The 14,150-nt window shown below is 31.6% G+C and overlaps 1 long non-coding RNA gene across 1 annotated transcript; it reads left to right on the forward strand.

Moving 5' to 3' along the window:
• Positions 1 to 1,070: 1,070 nt before the first annotated feature.
• LOC143046984 (uncharacterized) lies at positions 1,071 to 12,216 on the forward strand. The gene is made up of 5 exons (XR_012969343.1): positions 1,071 to 1,185; positions 3,214 to 3,479; positions 5,741 to 5,886; positions 9,790 to 9,937; positions 11,973 to 12,216. It is a non-coding gene; the product is annotated as an uncharacterized LOC143046984 (long non-coding RNA).
• Positions 12,217 to 14,150: the final 1,934 nt, after the last annotated feature.

A 14,150-nucleotide genomic window follows, 5' to 3' on the forward strand; every position in this document is an offset into this window, starting at 1 on the left:
CAAAATGATATTTATAGTTTAATCCACACTAGGTACCAGTAATTTTGAGTGTATTATGTATCCTGTAATGTGTCTATCACCTTTCCTGTCGTTATCAAAATTAAAAAAGTATAGAAACACCGATAATGCTTATTTGCTCGTTGACGTATATATGCGACAATTAGTCGTCCGTGGTTTTTTTTTATGCAATTAAAATCGAGTTCGTTACTGCAATACAAGTTTTTTGAAAAACACTATAAAGAATATCATTTTCGTTTTGTCAGACTGACCTATCTTGTTTATACTAGTTTATATGGTATTCAGTTCACACTCCATGACCCCCTCTGTCCTGTTTTTGTTATGTGGTCAATATTATGATAATCTCTGAGGGGACTACATACACTTCTTTAATCAGACTAGTTCGGATTCACCTGAAATTTCACTTGCACTGGCTGTGTCCCTAATATTTGATTTGGTTCTTAGAAAAGGTCTCCATATCAAAAAATTGTTTTCATGTTCTCAAAAATCCCAAAAGCTGTCTCCGGTCATCGTAACCTGAGGGCGTTTGAACCTTAGTTTCTTGATAATATACTTTTTAAGAATTTTGAAAATGAGAGTCAGAAACCTCAACAATAGTTCCATCTGATTTTCCAACACTTAACTCTTTTCCTTATATAGATATATTAAGTATGTTTGTATGTTTTCGTTATGTTTGATCAAATATCAATATATGAATCATAGTGAAAGGGGAATTTAAGTATTTCTATTTGTTAACGCTTCGTTTCAACATATATTGATAAATTAGTTATAGGTGAAAAGGGATTTTATATTTCTTTTTCCTCAAAAATATGTCATACAAAGTCGATTTCATTGCAAAATATAACACGATTCAAACTGCATTCCACGCTGCCTAATAAAGGAACAGTAGTAACATTGTATAACAGGTACACCTGTGGTGATGTGAGGCATTATTGTGGATACTTCGTGTATCTAAGATTTTATGAATGAACATCTGATCAATCCCTGTAAATAGGTACATGTATTTACACAATATCAATAATTTATTACGATCTTGTCATATTAAGGAAGTCAATTTATAGTATCAGCGGAAACAACAACTTGTTAATAAAAAAATGGTAAAGATGATTTTGCAAGTGTACTACCTCTTTGTTTTTGCAAGAGAAGTATTTTCTATTGAGCTAAATAGTAAGTAACATAATATTTATGAGTTTACAATTTGTTTTAATATTACGTTTGTTGTGTCATAGATAGGGAAAAATGCTCTTTAACCGTACAGATGTTAAAAGGCAGTATCCAGACTATACTACAACTACCAGTCTGTGACATAATACCGCTCAATAACTTCAAATGTGCTCGGAATTATCATTTCTCTTAATGTGTTTTCATTGACAATAAGACGAAGAAATTTGGTACATGTACACAATTATTCAATTTACACTTTGTCGTTAAAACAGTCACTTTCAAAAGCTTTTGAAAATTAAAAATTAAACATTATTAATCGTATATACTTATGTTTGAAAACATTTTTGCTTTCTAATCTTTTGGAATTCACGAAAATTAGAAAGATCACTTAATAGGACTATATTGAACGCATCTATCCCAGCCAACTTGTCGTTTTTATTGAGATAAAGGATTGAGCAAGTACAGGGCTGCCTCATATCATGACTTGCATCTACGAATTGACAATGAGGGTCGGTTGAAAACAAAATTATCGACAAAAAAAATATTTTCCGTTGTATGCAGCAATATTCCAGTAGCGGCTGTATAAGGGATATATATCTCCAAGTTAATACAGTACTCCCGGGCTTGTGGTTTCTATCATTCTTTTATAGGGCTGCTGCTCACTCACATGGAAGCAATTGAACCAAGAGTTCCAAGTAGTCAAGTTAGAAAAAAGCACCGACATAAAAAAAAATATGAAACAATTCAATTGAGAAAACTAACATCCCGAGTTTTACCAAAACAGTTTACAAAAAGTGGACGTGGAATGAAACTTATACATCCAAAACAAAATGACAGTAAAACAGTCCTCTCAATTATTGACAGTAACGACAGGTAGACTAATTTGGGATGGAAAAAAAAACAAAAAATGAACATGTTAAGTTTAATTTGTATTGAAGATTGAAATTGGTCGATGCGCGACACGAACATTTTTACGACCTTGTAGTGTATATCAAATCCTAAATTGTACTGTTTATACAACTTAAATGTGTTAATTGAGGAATAAGATATACATAAAATCAAATGCATACTAAGGAAATTAAATTAAGACTAGTTCAACACTGTCAAAATGTAGACTGAGATTTACCTGATGTCTGACGTCTTTAAAGGACTTAATGTAGATAAGGTGTCTTTCTCCATCTTTGAAATACCAGAAAACAATCGGTCTAGATCTTTAATAAAATGTGCAAATTTTGGAATTATTAGGTATTCATGTGTAAGAATTTTCATTTAATTATAGAAAATGACATTTTTATCTTATTTATGGTTGTATTTCACAAAAAAAAGAAGACTTTTGTTTGATTAAATTTTTTCTAACTTTGCCACTTAAAGGGATGCAACTCAAATGTAAGGGCAGATAATTAGATAAAGAAACTTCTACAATAGAATGTGTTAGGAATCTACCTGTTTTATGATGTAGCATGAAAACGGGTCCCGTCTTTTTCTTATCTGAAAGCATAATATTAGAGCTATCTTTTCATATTTCATCTCAAATTTCTATGATGTTGTTTTTGTTTGATGGCAGAAAATTGAATTTTCCATGCATAATCTATACAAATCTGTCAATTTTGCACATCTTTTTGCGTCAGAATAAGCTCCGTGAACCATTTTTTATAATTATTTTTTAAAGCATGATATACACTACGTTTTAGCAAATTATTAAACAATTCTATGGATTATAATTCAGATACCCCATCTTCCTTAATGGGCCCTGCATTCTATCTTCCTTAATGGGCCCTGCATCCCACCTCTTTAATGGGCCCTGCAGATCTTAAAAATTTTAGTACGACTTCAAAGCAACTGCGGAAATTATCAAAAGAATACCAAACCTTATATTTACATTTTCTTTATATAGTTGTTCTAGTTTTAATTGGGGAAAAGGCAGACATATTCAACATGTTCAAGATATAAAAAAAACAGGAATCAATGCATAGTTTGAAAAAAGATTACTATTATTCCGTTTATATTTTCTGACCTTTTAATTTTTTTCAGGTACTATTACGATGTGTGAACATGAACCAGTTAAGCTCTTGTGCATCAATAATTCGAATATTAAAATAACAAGTGTTCAAATTAGGCCAATGAAAAACCCTTACAATATTGAAACTGGAAGTGATTATCCTGTCAATAATAATAACCAACACAGCAACATATTGAAGGAGTATGCAATGAGAGACAGTCATGTCAAGTTAATGAAACTTATTTCAATTTGACACGATACCAAATACCAAGGACAATTGATGTATTTTACAGATGTGGTATGTTTTTATGAAAAATTAGAGCAATTTGTTTTGCTCGGTAAATTATATTATATAGAGGAAATGTCTCCGTTTAGAGGATATTATTATTATTATTATTTAAAAGCTGCTTAAAGCTTACACCTTTTCCCGATATAATTGGGATCGATTACGACATGTCTTTATCAGCGCTTTGCTTTTGCGCCTATTGGCATTTCATATGTGCCAAAACAATCTTTCATTTGCACCACCAAACATATTTCATTTACGCCACAAATAAAACAATTCATTTGCGCCAATATTACTAGTATATACAGGTGAATAAAATGACACATAGATGTATTCAAATGAAAATGTTTATATTGATTTTAAAACACAGTTTTGCTTGCATAATTAAAACATATTCAACAGAAATTAGACATCATATAGAACCATAATGAAATCACAATACACTGATATGTTGCACTAAAAGCAATTGTTGTATTTGTTCAAAGTAATACAATGTGTCTGTCTTCACGGGAATGATTAAATTCGATGACACTCGATTTACATTGATTGAAATATAGAGATATCAGCTAGAATATATTAACATTATGTTTTTTTTTATTGTGAATGCTACCTGGTTTTAACGAATGTTTATTGTTCGAATCGATCTTATTGTGAATGCTGTTTCGTCCCAAAAATCTAAATAAAAATTAACTTGCAACATTGTCACATATCTGCCTATTTTTAAGAGATATGATATTTATTTCCCTGCATCCAACAGGCTGGCTTCTCTCTATCGCTTTCTTTTAACTAAGATAATTATAGTTGACTTTTAAATCAAAAGTGTAAGTGGTAAAAATAAATGAAATGATATGCTCTCTATTGAATAAGCAACAATGAAAAGGACATACGATCGAAAGCAGTAGATAATCGTCTATACAATATACAACTCTATATCGTCCAAAATCTAAACCAGATGTGAATATATTTTAGTAAGACTATAACACCTATTCTTTAAACAAACAATTTCTTAAAGTTAGAAAAAGGGGAGCAGATTGAAGGGGATATTAACAAACTTTTAATAGAAAAATGTCCTAAAAATCACACACAAAGATAAAGATGAAAAACAAAACACAAAACATTCGGTGAACTAAGCTGTTTTGGACCGATACTTAATTTTATTGTCTATTCAACTTCGTACTTCATTTGACTTTTTTTACATTTTTTTATTCGGGTGTCACTGATGAGGTTTTTGTAGACGAAACGCGCGTCTGGCGTAAATATAAAATTTCAATCCTGGTATATAGGATGAGTTTATCAACAACCACTGGGTCGATGCCACTGTTGGTGGAGTTTTAATTCCCCAAGGGTATCACCAGCCCAGTAGTCAGCACTTCTGTGTTGACTTGGGTTATCATTGATATGTTCTTATTATTATAAATTGACAGTTCACGAAACTTTGAATTTTTGAAATACTAAGGCTTTTTTATCTCAGGAAAAGATTACCGGAGCTGTATTTGCCAACTTTTTGAAATTTTTGGTCCTCAATGCTCTTCAACCGCGTACTTTATTTGGTATTTTTTACAGTTTTTGATTCGAGCGTCTGGCATAAAAATAAAATTTTAATCCTGGTATCTATGATCAGTTTATTTACAACCATACAACATAACACAATGAAGCATTTAATTTTTATAATAGAAATGTTGTTCCCATTGGATTATCGGTCATACAACTTAATAATTTATCTAGAAAACGAATTTGTATATTACCAAATTAAAAATAAGAACTGTGACCTCCATGTATTGTTGCATATATCCACGCCATTTGAACTTAGATGAAAAATTGGCAATCATTTAACCTGATGTTTATAATTTGAGGTATAGAGCTTTTCTTTCCTTTTTCAAAACGTTTCTCAGGGTTATTTTTGTATTCTTTATAAATAAAAAAAAAATGTAACTACTGCAAGACTAAGAGTCATAAAAACATAATATTTTTATAATAGGAAGTCATGTGGTAGTGCTTTTCATTGATTAATATTATTAACAAAACCATGTATTTTCAACGATGTGACAAACTGGTCTCTGAAGAACCTAGCTTATCGAAAACTTTGAGTACTTTATATTAAATATTTAGAAGTTCTGTTGATATCATATTTTATAAATAGTTAAATCTTTGATATTCAATGGGTGCAATTGTTAGATTTTAGTAGTGTCGTATCGTATACAGTTTATTGAAATTCCGTTTTAAATTGAATCTGAGTTCAAATGTAGTAAAAGGTATTTGAAATTTCTTTTCAGAATATGAGTATGTTAAATGCTATCAAGACAACTGGAACCGAGTTTTTGACTTTCAACGTGGAAATCTACATCATATGATGTCGACACAGATTTGCTACCAATTTTGCTCAACACAAAATCAATTGTTTAAATATTTTGCAACATCGGTATATATTTATTTAATAGTTGAATTCTCCTTCTTTTAATTTTATTTTGATCTATAAGCATTAACCGAAGCACATCTTCCATGAAATTACAATCTGTAGCTATTTTTATGCCCCATTTATGGGCATTATGTTTTCTGGTCTGTGCGTCCGTTCGTTCGTCCGTCTGTCCGTTCGTTCGTTCTTCCGTCTGTCCCGCTTCAGGTTAAAGTTTTCGGTCGAGGTAGTTTTTGATGGAGTTGAAGTCCAATCAACTTGGAACTTAGTAAACATGTTCCTTAGGATATAATCTTTCTCATTTTAATGCCAAATTAGAGATTCATCCCATTTTCACGGTCCACTGAACATAGAAAATGATAGCGCGGATGAGGCATCCGTGTACTTAGAACATATTCTTGTTCTTTTCTTTTTTTCATAGTGAAATGTTATGAAGTTGTCATGAGAAGAACTTAATCTCATGAATGTTGAATTTAATTTAAAAGAAATACAACTTGATCTCGGTGTGACTCGTGAAGGCTTTCGACAGGCAAAATTATAAGTTCTTATGAAACATACATGCTACATGTGTAATGTTATTATAAAAAAAGTAAAAGGAATAAAAACAATACAGAATAAAAGTCGTTAGTTTTTAAACAAAACGTCTTATTTCTGGTATTGCCAAAATTAGCAAATTTTATAACGGACCATTTTCGATTTAAAGTCCTCTGAATCGAGTTTCTTATAATTTTATTGTTCTTGAAATTATTGCACTGCAATAATATATGCATAAACACTAAATTAATTAATTTATGCACGTTTGTGCATATCTATTACTAATCTTCAACATGTTATTGACAAATAATATTGCATTCAGTGATTGAAAGCATATCAACTTTCGAGGTTGTTGCCGAAGTAAACCGGATCGAAACCTTGATCAACAATGAACATGAGCACGTGGAGCATGTGACATTTAAGTGATTCGATATAGCCTTGATAGTGGTTTTTATATTCTCACTGCGTTCCCATCTTTTTAATTAAACATTACCTTAACATTTCCTAAATTATTATTTTTTTATATTTAAATTGTTCTTTTTGGTTCATTTATTACTTTTTACATTCCATTTCTACTCTGTTTACATTCTATAACTCCCTTTCCCCTTGCACTTGTGCTGGGCGTTAGCCAATGTTCTAATGAGAGTTCTCGTAATTATTGCCACTGCATACGGGAAAATATCGGCATATTACGGTTAAATATATCAATAGCAGTACATTTTGATTTTCATAATATAAAGGATTTTCATTACAAATTCATGTACACTTGCTAAATTATAATCCTGGTACCTTTGATAACTATTTACACCACTGGGTCGATGCCACTGCTGGTGGACGTTTCGTCCCCGAGGGTATCACCAGCCCAGTAGTCAACACTTCGGTGTTGGCATGAATATCAATAATTTGGTCATTTTTATAAATTACCTGTTTACAAAAGTTTGAATTTTTCGAAAAACTAAGGATTTTCTTATCCCAGGCATAGATTACCTTAGCCGTATTTGGCACAACTTTTTGAAATTTTGGATCCTCAATGCTCTTCAACTTTGTACTTGTTTGGCTTTATAAATATTTTGATATGAGCGTCACTGATGAGTCTTATGTAGACGAAACGCGCGTCTGGCGTACTAAATTATAATCCTGGTACCTTTGATAACTTGTTACATTGCAAATCTTAGCCATTAAAAAAATATAAAAGAACCTTTTTTTGTCCCAAAATATAACGTCTTTATAAAGTTGCTAAATTGTAAAATATTACTTATTTATTTGAAAATAATTACATTAGATGTATGTTTCATTATGATACTTTATTCTGATTGGCTAACTGCACATCACGTGTTATTCCGTAAGCAATTGCATTGCTCAATAAAACTTTTCATTCATGATAACACGTGGTCCCACAATAAAGTGCACAGGTGAATTAAATAAAACAATAATAAAATTCGTCTTTTCATGATCATTGCTAAAAAAATGTAATTATAAGTATTGAATGCTTCTTTTTGTAACTTCATAGGGTTGTAAAAGCGTTGACCGTGCGCACATTTTTAGTAAATGTACTTCGGTCAACGCTTTTACATCCCAATGAAGTTGCAAAAAGAAGCATTCAAATCTTAAGTAAAATACTTTTGTTACATACATTGGGTTGTTTTTGATAGTACAATGAACATACATCATGTACTAGCATCATTATTCCATGCAAACATAATTGATATCTTCACAATTTAAACATTTGTTTGAATTCTAAGAATGGTTTTTAATGTGGCCGCACTTGTGTTCAGCCATAATATTTAGATATATGTTGTATTTATTGTTATAACACAATATATGTAAATGTTAAGGATGAACACGAATGCGGTCACTTTCATTTAAAAAAAAGTTGTCTTTTAACTGTAAAGAGTAGGATTTGTAACATAATGATTTCTTTCTTATTTCTGTTTTGAGAACTGTCATTTATGATGTTGAATTTCTCTTTTCGATTTAAGATTGTATTTTCTCATTTTTAAAACTTCTAAATTATTCGCAAAATACCCGGTATGTATTTACTGTGTGGAACGTTATCATGCAGGTTTACAAGTGGCATAAAAATAGAACGTCAAGTATTTTATATAAAAAATATGTGTAGACCAATAAAGAGCTGTAATGATGCAAAATAACAAACTATATTCTTTGAAAGTACTAACAGATAAGTGTGCAGTTTCAAAAATGGTATAGGAATCAGAGAAATAAATTTATTATAATTATTATTTCAATATTTTATATATGTATATTATATGTACTAAGAGTATAGCCAAACATGTATATTTAATGATTTATTTTCATCATAGCTGCGTCTGTGGTCATATTTGTGTGAGCTTTTTTTCGTAAATGGTTTTCTTTTTCCTTTATAAACGTAAGAAAAATCAAAAACTACTTACTACTTTTATTAAATCAGATATAAGTAGTATCTAGAAAAGAAAAGAAAAAAACGTGCGTGCGCATCACATATAACATTAAGAAAGTGCGATGTCAAAAATTTCCATGGCACGAAATACTGTGTCTTGACTATGAAAGAAAATCTACTTTTGCCCTTGGTGATTCTCAAAATAATTTTAATAATGGATTTTGAAATTGTTTTTTTTCTTTCATTTCTATATTTGGATCTTTAGTTAAGTATATATATATATATATATATATATATATATTCCTTCAATACTCTCATAGTTTGATTGTACTAGTAAAACAGATTCTGCATGTGTACGGATTGATTGTTTAGTTTTAGATGCATGAGTTTTTTTATTAGTTGTTAGTGGCTTTGAACTAGCTGTCAGATAACTGCGAGTACTCTCAGACGTGTTCCTAGTGTCTTATTGTTGTCGGGATGTACAAGTTCCCGACCACGTCCACTTGTATTTTTGTCCCTCTGATGAGTTAAGCCTTTTTCAACTGATTTTTATAGTTCGTTCTTATGTTGTACTGTTATACCACTGTCCCAGGTTAAGAGAGGGTTGGGATCCCGCTAACGTGTTTAACCCCGCCACATTATGTATGTATGTACCTGTTCCAAGTCAAGAGCCTGTAATTCAGTGGTAGTCGTTTGTTTATTTGTTACATATTTTTTTTCGTTCATTTTTTTATACAAATAAGGCCGTTAGTTTTCTCGTTTGAATTGTTTTACATTGTCATATCGGGGCCTTTTATAGCTGACTATGCGGTGTGGGCTTTACTCATTGGTGAAGGCCGTACAGTGACCTATAGTTGTTAATGTCTGTTTCATTTTGATCTCCTGTGGACAGTTGTCTCATTGGCAATCATATCACATCTTCTTTTTTATATCTACCGGGTTCATTGATAACATTGGAAAATTCTAAGTAATATTTTAGAAGTATAACTGTGTTTCAGCATGGAGACGAATGTTATTGTGGTAACGGAGAGGAGTTAGGCAAAGGTCCGTATACATCTTCCTCTGGGTGTTATAAGGCCTGCAAAACTAACCGAGATGAGATATGTGGTGGTGCTTGGAGAGTGTCAGTTTATAATATGAAAACAGGTACGGACTAAAACAATTTGATTATACAGCAATAAACACATTGGTCTAAATAGTTCATCTGCAGTTGTAACTAGCCTTATAAAGTCTAACCTTGGTCCTGGTAGGTGGTCCGACTTTAATTGACTAGGTTTGCTAGTTTTCCAGCCGTAGCTCGGTGGTTCTTTTCGTATGGCTTTCTACAACAATAAAAACTATGGCAACAATAGAGCCAAGAGTGCTAAATTTGGCGCTATTCACCAACAATTAACCAATCAATCAAAGAAAATTTGATAATTTACATATCGATACCGGTAGACATTCCTTAAAGTATAAGTACAAAATGTATTACCTTTTGAACCTGGCCTTATCAATCATTCCCTTAACTGAATAGTTAAAATAAAACACTGAAAAAGATATTTCAACTCGTGTCTTTCATTTCCAACCCATGAAAACAAAGAAATGTAGATATACATTTAAACAAGAGAATACGGATATTTAAAGACTATTACTACAATACCTGTACACTATGGATACTTTAGGGCTTTTAAATGCCAATATCTACCGATATGAAAGTATATAACTTATAATATCAGTAATTCCAACTACTCTCAGAACTGCACTTAGTGTCTTTTTATTGTTGGGATGTCCATGAACACGTCAATGTCTACTCTATTTCTATATGTATCCACCTGATGAGTTACGCCTTTTTTCAACTGATTTTTTATTGTTTGTTCTCATGTTTTACTATTACACAACTGTTCCAGGTTAGGGGTGGTTTAAGATCCCGCTAACAGGTTAAACATCGCCACATCCTGTATGTGCCTCTCCCAAGTCAGGAGCCTGTAATCAAGTGTTTATCGGTTGTTGATGTGTTACATATTTGTTTTTCGTTTATTTTTTTGTACTATCCTTGTTTGAATTGTTTTAAAATTGACATTTCGATGCCTTTTATAGATGACTAAGCGGGATAGTCCTTGCTCATTGATGAATGCAATACAGTGACCTTTAGTTTGCTAATTTCTGTGTCATTTGGTCTCTTGTGTAAATCATGTCACATCTTCATTTTTATATGTGACAGATTTAAGTAAAATACTTTTATCTTTGACTCTTTCGAATTTAACTGAAAATCTAAAAAAAAATAATGCACATATCTCTTTTATTTTCTGAAACTTCACCGACTAAATTCTTTTGAAATATGTTATAATTTGTATAGAATGCACATCAAATCGTCGAAAATGTTCATAAATTTTCTTTACTTCAAGTCCGAAGAATGTTTTTAAAAATTTCATAAATTTCGTTCAAATGGAGTAAAATAATGTTTCGATCACCAAATTATTTTAATGGTTTGCATCATTCAAAGTTGTGTGTCTCTAGAAGAAAACAAAAATACCACAAACTGTCAAAAGAAGTTTATTAGTGTCGTCGCGTTGTTGGTCGTGATACATCGAATTTTACGTTTTTCCCTACCAAACAAACTCATCATAGATACAAGGCTTCAAATTTTGTATTAGTGCCAGATGCGCGTTTCGTCAAAAAAAAGACTCATCCATGACACTCGGATAAAAAAGTTTCAAAGGCCAAATAAAGCACGAAGTTGAAGAACATTGAGGACCAAACATTTCTAAAAGTTTTGCATGTTCATGTAGGTATAAACGTATTGGTTAATTCACCAAAATTTAAAACGATGGTGTATGTATCAACAGACAATTTTCTAAAGAAAATTGAAGTACTTAAAATAATAGATGTGATGATACATTTTTCGAGTTTTTTTCTGTACTTTCTATATACATGTTTATTTATTTTGAAAGAATCTAATCAGTGAAATTTCAAATAATAAAACTGAAACACATTATTTTTAGTGCATAAGTTATATGCAAACTTTTCTCAAAATCTGTGTCATCAACATTAAAAAAAAAATGTTTTGTCAAATGTTTGATTTGATGTGTCACTTAAGAAGCTGCTCAAATATTATTACATCTAATCGGAAGAATATTTAAAACATGTACTAAATGAAGTAAATTGCAGAAGTTATCAATGTAAATTTTTCATTGTTTAGGTCAACAAACAGTCAATAACGTGTTTACAAATAACAGGATAGACGTTAACTGCAGTCATAATGCTGGTGCCAAAAGAATTAGCGTAATGTTTCAGAATTCAGCCTGCGAATCGAATGAAAGTACGAAGATCAAAGTGCACTCGTTAAGTACAGACAAAATGTACATCGGGAAAGACTATTGTTCTCTACTTGAGGATAGATTTTCTTGCTACAAGCCATTGTATGCGATCCTGAATTTTTCTTGTGTTGGTGAGTAAATTTTATTCTTGCAGATGAAGATATAAAGAGAATACATGAGGTTACTTCAATAACAATGGCCACAAAAAAAACAATACAAGTCGCAGTGTCTTTTTTTTTATCTGTACCATGTACAATGTATATGCAATGCACCAATGATTTATTATTATTTTTTTTTATCTCCATCTTTGAAACATGATTCGGTTTTGTCTGTTCTATGGTTGGGTTATTGTCTCTTTGACACATTCCCCATTTCCATTCTCAATTTTTTTTATTTACTGAAAACTTCTAGTTTCAGACAGATCAACTCATCATTCTGTAGACACTATAAAACCATCTTTTGGTATGATGGATGACTGTACTTTTATACATATATGTGTGTTCGGTTAGACAATCGTTAATGTAAAATAACGGACAGATCTTCAAAGTAAAATTACAAAAATACTGATCTCCGACGAAAAATCATAACAGAAAGTCCATAATCAAATGGCAAAATCAAAAGCTCAAACACATCAAACGAATGGACAACATCAGTCATATTCCTGACTTGGTACAGGCGTTTTCTAAGTATGGTGGATTGAACCTAGTTTTCAAACTAGCTAAACATATCACTTGTATGACAATGGCATACAATTCCATGCAAACAGCTGTGTCCAAACTACCAAAGTTCAGTACATTTCTTACCAGACTCAACAGTGCTATAATGTCGATGCAGTTCCGATCTAAAACAGCTTTTTCTCGTCGTCTCCTTTTATACAATCTTTCCCCCTCAACAGTTACAAGTTCAAATGCAGTGTACCGTTTTTCTACACGCTTTCGCAATTTGCGTCAATATAATTTTCAATAATATATTACAAGACTTTGCTTTATCAATATTGATGTTCACATCATCAAATAGTTTGTTGTCGAAAAATTAGTCTTTTAAAGTGTATTCATTTTATCATCAGTTCTGTTTTTCGCCGCACAATTTACATTCTCGCATCGCTTACGCGCTTGTTAGAGTACCTGTGTTAAATGTTTTATAAAGCCCATAAACATGGAAACCGCGGCTAAGCTATTCTTTATAAATGTCTACTCACAATATATTATATTTACATTTTAGGGCGATACCTCAGAGTTGACTCAAGAAACACCGACGAGCTAAATCGAACAGGCAAGTAATAAGAGAAATGTGTTCTGTTCTTTTTTTAAAGCTTAATAGATATAGGAAGATGTGGTGTGAGTGTTAATGAGACAACTCTCCATCCAAATAACAATTTAAAAAAGTAAACCATTATAGGTCAATGTACGGCCTTCAACATGGAGCCTTGGCTCACACCGAACAACAAGCTATAAAGGGCCCCAAAATTACTAGTGTGAAACCATTCAAACGGGAAAACCAACGGTCTAATCTATATAAAATTAAAAAACGAGAAACGAGAAACACGTATAAATTACATAAACAAACGACAACTACTGTACATCAGATTCCTGACTTAGGACAGGTGCAAACATTTGCAGCGGGATTAAACGTTTAATGGATCCAAACCTTCTCCCTTTTTCTGAAACAATAGCATAACATCACAACATAGAAAAACACACGATAAATATCAATTGGCAGGCTTAACTCAATCAAAAAACGTACATTGATACACTATAAACGAATAAATTTGATCTGCGATATCTGAATGCAAATGCACAGTTAATAAAATATTAGGGAAAAACATGCAAGGCCAAAAAGTAAACAAACAAGTTCAAACACAGCCATGGCAAGTCACCACTGCGAAATATTTAACCCTTCGAAAATATTCAGTTTAGAAAAAAAAATGGTTTTAAAAAGATACAGGTAAATCTTTAAGTTTATACAAATGTAGTAAGAAGAAGTAAAACTTAGAATATATTCCAAATAATCAAAGTATGTTTTGAAAGTTGAATCTTTGTCACCTATCAAGTCAATTATGT

The sequence above is a fragment of the Mytilus galloprovincialis genome, chromosome 9 (genome assembly GCF_965363235.1).
Source record: "Mytilus galloprovincialis chromosome 9, xbMytGall1.hap1.1, whole genome shotgun sequence".
NCBI lineage: Eukaryota > Metazoa > Mollusca > Bivalvia > Mytilida > Mytilidae > Mytilus > Mytilus galloprovincialis.